This window comes from Aegilops tauschii, chromosome 5, assembly GCF_002575655.3.
Source record: "Aegilops tauschii subsp. strangulata cultivar AL8/78 chromosome 5, Aet v6.0, whole genome shotgun sequence".
NCBI lineage: Eukaryota > Viridiplantae > Streptophyta > Magnoliopsida > Poales > Poaceae > Aegilops > Aegilops tauschii.
The window spans coordinates 105318080-105323945 of record NC_053039.3 but is presented as its reverse complement, the minus strand read 5'-3'; positions in this window follow the sequence as shown (position 1 = coordinate 105323945).

Below are 5866 nucleotides of genomic sequence, written 5' to 3'. Positions count from 1 at the left end.
CGAGAACTATGTAGACATGACCGAGACACGTCTCCGGTCAATAACCAATAGCGGAACCTGGATGCTCATATTGGCTCCCACATATTCTACGAAGATCTTTATTGGTCAGACCGCATAACAACATACGTTGTTCCCTTTGTCATCGGTATGTTACTTGCCCGAGATTCGATCGTCGTTATCTCAATACCTAGTTCAATCTCGTTACCGGCAAGTCTCTTTACTCGTTCCGTAATACATCATCCCGCAACTAACTCATTGCAATGCTTGCAAGGCTTAAGTGATGTGCATTACCGAGTGGGCCCAGAGATACCTCTCCGACAATCGGAGTGACAAATCCTAATCTCGAAATACGCCAACCCAACAAGTACCTTCGGAGACACCTGTAGAGCACCTTTATAATCACCCAGTTACGTTGTGACGTTTGGTAGCACACAAAGTGTTCCTCCGGTAAACGGGAGTTGCATAATCTCATAGTCATAGGAACATGTATAAGTCATGAAGAAAGCAATAGCAACATACTAAACGATCGAGTGCTAAGCTAACGGAATGGGTCAAGTCAATCACATCATTCTCCTAATGATGTGACCCCGTTAATCAAATGACAACCCATGTCAATGGCTAGGAAACATAACCATCTTTGATTAACGAGCTAGTCAAGTAGAGGCATACTAGTGACACTCTGTTTGTCTATGTATTCACACAAGTATTACGTTTCTGGTTAATACAATTCTAGCATGAATAATAAACATTTATCATGATATAAGGAAATAAATAATAACTTTATTATTGCCTCTAGGGCATATTTCCTTCAGTCTCCCACTTGCACTAGAGTCAATAATCTAGATTACACAGTAATGATTCTAACACCCATGGAGCCTTGGTGCTGATCATGTTTTGCTCGTGGAAGACGCTTATTCAACGGGTCTGCAACATTCAGATCCGTATGTATCTTGCAAATTTCTATGTCTCCCACCTGGACTAAATCCTGGATGGAATTGAAGCGTCTCTTGATGTGCTTGGTTCTCTTGTGAAATCTGGATTCCTTCGCCAAGGCAATTGCACCAGTATTGTCACAAAAAAGATTTTCATTGGACCCGATGCAGTAGGTATAACACCTAGGTCGGATATGAACTCCTTCATCCAGACTCCTTCATTTGCTGCTTCCGAAGCAGCTATGTACTCCGCTTCACACGTAGATCCCGCCACGACGCTTTGCTTAGAACTGCACCAACTGACAGCTCCACCGTTCAATGTAAATACGTATCCGGTTTGCGATTTAGAATCGCCCGGATCAGTGTCAAAGCTTGCATCAACGTAACCACTTACGATGAGCTCTTTGTCACCTCCATAAACGAGAAACATATCCTTAGTCCTTTTCAGGTATTTCAGGATGTTCTTGACCGCTGTCCAGTGATCCACTCCTGGATTACTTTGGTACCTCCTTGCTAAACTTATAGCAAGGCACACATCAGGTCTGGTACACAACATTGCATATATGATAGAGCCTATGGCTGAAGCATAGGGAACATCTTTCATCTTCTCTCTATCTTCTGCAGTGGTCGGGCATTGAGTCTTACTCAATCTCACACCTTGTAGTACAGGCAAGAACCCTTTCTTTGCTTGGCCCATTTTGAACTTCTTCAAAACTTTGTCAAGGTATGTGCTTTGTGAAAGTCCAATTAAGCGTCTTGATCTATCTCTATAGATCTTGATGCCTAATATATATGCATCTTCACCGAGGTCTTTCATTGAAAAACTCTTATTCAAGTATCCCTTTATGCTATCCAGAAATTCTATATCATTTCCAATCAGCAATATGTCATCCACATATAATATCAGAAATGCTACAGAGCGCCCACTCACTTTCTTGTAAATACAGGCTTCTCCAAAAGTCTGTATAAAACCAAATGCTTTGATCACACTATCAAAGCGTTTATTCCAACTCCGAGAGGCTTGCACCGGTCCATAAATGGATCGCTGGAGCTTGCACACTTTGTTAGCTCCCTTTGGATTGACAAAACCTTCCAGTTGCATCATATACAACTCTTCTTCCAGAAATCCATTCAGGAATGCAGTTTTGACATCCATTTGCCAAATTTCATAATCATAAAATGCGGCAATTGCTAACATGATTCGGACAGACTTAAGCATTGCTACGGGTGAGAAGGTCTCATCGTAGTCAATCCCTTGAACTTGTCGAAAACCTTTTGCAACAAGTCGAGCTTTATAGACAGTAACATTACTGTCAGCGTCAGTCTTCTTCTTGAAGATCCATTTATTCTCAATTGCTTGCCGATCATCGGGCAAGTCAACCAAAGTCCACACTTTGTTCTCATACATGGATCCCATCTCAGATTTCATGGCCCCAAGCCATTTTGCGGAATCTGGGCTCACCATCGCTTCTTCATAGTTCGTAGGTTCGTCATGGTCTAGTAGCATAACCTCCAGAACAGGATTACCGTACCACTCTGGTGCGGATCTTACTCTGGTTGACCTACGAGGTTCAGTAACAACTTGATCTAAAGTTCCATGATCATCATCATTAACTTCCTCACTAATTGGTGTAGGCGTCGCAGAAACCGGTTTCTGTGATGAACTACTTTCCAATAAGGGAGCAGGTACAATTACCTCATCAAGTTGTACTTTCCTCCCACTCACTTCTTTCGAGAGAAACTCCTTCTCCAGAAAGATTCCGAATTTAGCAACAAAAGTCTTGCCTTCGGATCTGTGACAGAAGGTGTACCCAACAGTCTCCTTTGGGTATCCTATGAAGACACATTTCTCCGATTTGGGTTCGAGCTTATCAGGTTGAAGCATTTTCACATAAGCATCGCAGCCCCAAACTTTAAGAAATGACAACTTTGGTTTCTTGCCAAACCACAGTTCATAAGGCGTCGTCTCAACGGATTTTGATGGTGCCCTATTTAACGTGAATGCGGCCGTCTCTAAAGCATAACCCCAAAACGATAGCGGTAAATCAGTAAGAGACATCATAGATCGCACCATATCTAGTAGAGTACGATTACGACGTTCGGACACACCATTACGCTGTGGTGTTCCGGGTGGCGTGAGTTGCGAAACTATTCCGCATTGTTTCAAATGAAGACCAAACTCATAACTCAAATATTCTCCTCCACGGTCAGATCGTAGAAACTTTATTTTCTTGTTACGATGATTTTCAGCTTCACTCTGAAATTCTTTGAACTTTTCAAATGTTTCAGACTTATGTTTCATAAAGTAGATATATCCATATCTGCTTAAATCATCTGTGAAGGTGAGAAAATAACGATATCCGCCACGAGCCTCAACATTCATCGGACCACATACATCTGTATGTATGATTTCCAACAAATCTGTTGCTCTCTCCATAGTTCCGGAGAATGGCGTTTTAGTCATCTTGCCCATGAGGCACGGTTCGCAAGTACCAAGTGATTCATAATCAAGTGGTTCCAAAAGTCCATCATTATGGAGTTTCTTCATGCGCTTTACACCGATATGACCTAAACGGCAGTGCCACAAATAAGTTGCACTATCATTATCAACTCTGCATCTTTTGGCTTCAATATTATGAATATGTGTATCACTACTATCGAGATTCAACAAAAATAGACCACTCTTCAAGGGTGCATGACCATAAAAGATATTACTCATATAAATAGAACAACCATTATTCTCTGATTTAAATGAATAACCGTCTCGCATCAAACAAGATCCAGATATAATGTTCATGCTTAACGCTGGCACCAAATAACAATTATTTAGGTCTAAAACTAATCCCGAAGGTAGATGTAGAGGTAGCGTGCCGACCGCGATCACATCGACTTTGGAACCATTTCCCACGCGCATCGTCACCTCGTCCTTTGCCAATCTTCGCTTAATCCGTAGCCCCTGTTTCGAGTTGCAAATATTAGCAACAGAACCAGTATCAAATACCCAGATGCTACTGCGAGCATTAGTAAGGTACACATCAATAACATGTATATCACATATACCTTTGTTCACCTTGCCATCCTTCTTATCTGCCAAATACTTGGGGCAGTTCCGCTTCCAGTGATCAATCTGCTTGCAGTAGAAGCACTCAGTCTCAGGCTTAGGTCCAGACTTGGGTTTCTTCTCCTGAACAGCAACTTGCTTGCTGTTCTTCTTGAAGTTCCCCTTCTTCTTCCCTTTGCCCTTTTTCTTGAAACTGGTGGTCTTATTGACCATCAACACTTGATGCTCCTTTTTGATTTCTACCTCCGCAGCCTTTAACATTGCGAAGAGCTCGGGAATCGTCTTATCCATCCCTTGCATGTTATAGTTCATCACGAAGCTCTTGTAGCTTGGTGGCAGTGATTGGAGAATTCTGTCAATGACGCTATCATCCGGAAGATTAACTCCCAGTTGAATCAAGTGATTATTATACCCAGACATTTTGAGTATATGCTCACTGACAGAACTATTCTCCTCCATCTTGCAGTTGTAGAACTTATTGGAGACTTCATATCTCTCAATCCGGGCATTTGCTTGAAATATTAACTTCAACTCCTGGAACATCTCATATGCTCCATGACGTTCAAAACGTCGTTGAAGTCCCGGTTCTAAGCCGTAAAGCATGGCACATTGAACTATCGAGTAGTCATCAGCTTTGCTCTGCCAGACGTTCTTAACGTCGTCAGTTGCATCAGCAGCAGGCCTGGCACCCAGCGGTGCTTCCAGGACGTAATTCTTCTGTGCAGCAATGAGGATAATCCTCAAGTTACGGACCCAGTCCGTGTAATTGCTACCATCATCTTTCAACTTTGCTTTCTCAAGGAACGCATTAAAATTCAACGGAACAACAGCACGGGCCATCTATCTACAATCAACATAGACAAGCAAGATACTATCAGGTACTAAGTTCATGATAAATTTCAGTTCAATTAATCATATTACTTAAGAACTCCCACTTAGATAGACATCCCTCTAATCCTCTAAGTGATCACGTGATCCATATCAACTAAACCATGTCCGATCATCACGTGAGATGGAGTAGTTTCAACGGTGAACATCACTATGTTGATCATATCTACTATATGATTCACGCTCGACCTTTCGGTCTCCGTGTTCCAGGCCATATCTGTTATATGCTAGGCTCGTCAAGCTTAACCTGAGTATTCCGCGTGTGCAACTGTTTTGCACCCGTTGTATTTGAACGTAGAGCCTATCACACCCGATCATCACGTGGTGTCTCAGCACGAAGAACTTTCGCAACGGTGCATACTCAGGGAGAACACTTATACTTTGATAATTTAGTGAGGGATCATCTTATAATGCTACCGTAATCAAAGCAAGATAAGATGCATAAAAGATAAACATCACATGCAATCAATATAAGTGATATGATATGGCCATCATCATCTTGTGCTTGTGATCTCCATCTCCGAAGCACCGTCATGATCACCGTCGTCACCGGCGCGACACCTTGATCTTCATCGTAGCATCGTTGTCGTCTCGCCAATCTTATGCTTCTACGACTATCGCTACCGCTTAGTGATAAAGTAAAGCATTACAGGGCGATTGCATTGCATACAATAAAGCGACAACCATATGGCTCCTGCCAGTTGCCGATAACTCAGTTACAAAACATGACCATCTCATACAATAAAATTTAGCATCATGTCTTGACCATATCACATCACAACATGCCCTGCAAAAACAAGTTATACGTCATCTACTTTGTTGTTGCAAATTTTACGTGGCTGCTACGGGCTTAGCAAGAACCTTTCTTACCTACGCATCAAAACCACAACGATAGTTTGTCAAGTTGGTGCTGTTTTAACCTTCGCAAGGAGCGGGCGTAGCCACACTCGGTTCAACTAAAGTTGGAGAAACTGACACCCGCCAG